Here is a 1843-nt window from a genome sequence, read left to right as displayed (position 1 = left end):
GGAGGGGCGGTGGGAGGAGGGCTGCCGGCGGAGGAGGGAGGAGGGGGCGGCCGCAGGAGGAGGGAGGAGGAGGAGGGACGGAAGGAGGGAGTACCTCGGTGGCGGACGGCGGCGGCGGCGGCGGCGACGAACGACAACGGTTATCAGCGCGGGCGGGAGTGACTGAGAGAGGGAGAGTGAGTGAGAGAGACAGGGTCGGCCGTACGTGTGGGGATAAGGTAGGGTTAGTAGTAGCGCGGTTATGAGAAAGCGCTACAGCTAAGGAGAATAGCAGTAGCGGGGTAAGGCATAAGACGCTACTGCTATAACTAGCTGGACGGCGAGGTCATGGCAATGGGAGCAGTAGTGCAGTTTAAAGATGACGCGCTACTGCTATTTTCTATTCACCAGCGTGTTTTCACGGAACGCGCTGCTGCTAAATAGCAGTAGTGTCGTATTTTGAAGAGCGATGCTGGTAATATTCTGTGTATAAGGTTTTCCCTAGTAGTGTGACTCGACTTTAGTCACCACATGTATCACATATTATGTATATAAGTATATACCCGTGATCACCTCGCAAATTATCATGGCCCAATAGTATAGCATGGCAGACCGACAAGAATGTAGGGCCACTGATGGAATACTAGTATCCTATACTAAGCATTTAGGATTGAAGGTAAAGGTAACAACAGTAGTAGCAAAGACAGGCTATGCATCAGAATAGGACTATCGGAAAGCAGTAACATGCTACACTACTCTAATGCAGGCAGTAGAGAGAAGAATAGGCGATATCGGGTTGATCAAGGTGGGCTTGCGTGGTTGCTCTGCAGACAAAAATGGACCCTCAAAGATGAAGTAGTCGATCACTGGCTCAACTGCGGTCTCGGGGTCTACCAGAAAGAAGTAACGGAGGGGGAACACAATAAATAACAGAACAATCAAAGCATCACAAATCATAACATGGCAATATGCGGTGCTAGATGTGCCCTAACGCGGCAGTAGGTGACGTCGGTGAAGGAGGGAAACATCCGGGAAAGTATTCCCGGTGTTTCGCGTTTTGGGACAGACGGGCCGAAGGGGGAAAGTTGCATATTTGCTATACTAGGGACGTGTGGAGGACGAACGGACTACGTATTCGGATTCTTCTCATCGTTCTGAGCAACTTTCATGTATAAAATATTTTCATCCGAGTTACCGATTATTTTATATCAATTTATAAAGATTCTAAATCATTTACTAGGATTAACAGATTTAAATTAATTAGAAAATGCAATTTTGATGTCAGCGTGACATCAGCATGATGTCATCAGGACCAAAGGTTGACAAGGTCAACCCTGGCAGGTGGGACTTGTTCGTCATTGACTCAGATTAACTAAATAGAATTAGTTAGTTTAATTAGCAGTTAATTAAGTTCAATTAAACCAGATTAATTAAGTTAATTGATTAACTAATTATTTTCCTATTATTATTATTTTCAAACCCTTTTTTACGTTCTTGGTGGTGGGCCCCATTTGTCATATGTACAAGAGGGCTAACAGGCGCCAGGCGCTGGGTGCAGGGCGCAGCCCGAACGGGCACGCGAGGCGGGCAGACCCGGCTGCGGTTAGCAGGCGCGATGAGGGAGGTGAGTGCGGAGGCGCGGCGTTGGTTGTGAGGAGCGGGACGAGCGAGCCTGGCAGGGTCCCGGCGTCCCGAGCGCAGGGACGGTGAGGGCGAGCATGGGCGTGCGGCGTGCAGGCGGGAGCAGCGGCGCGGGGCAGGTGAGGGAGGGCGTGGTGGAGCAGTAGCAGGGCCACGGCGAGGCATAGGCATGGTCACGGCCCGCGGCGGGTGCGCGCGTGCATGACGGCACGAGGAGCAAACG

The sequence above is a fragment of the Triticum dicoccoides genome, chromosome 1A (genome assembly GCF_002162155.2).
Source record: "Triticum dicoccoides isolate Atlit2015 ecotype Zavitan chromosome 1A, WEW_v2.0, whole genome shotgun sequence".
NCBI lineage: Eukaryota > Viridiplantae > Streptophyta > Magnoliopsida > Poales > Poaceae > Triticum > Triticum dicoccoides.
This window is presented reverse-complemented; position numbering follows the sequence as displayed.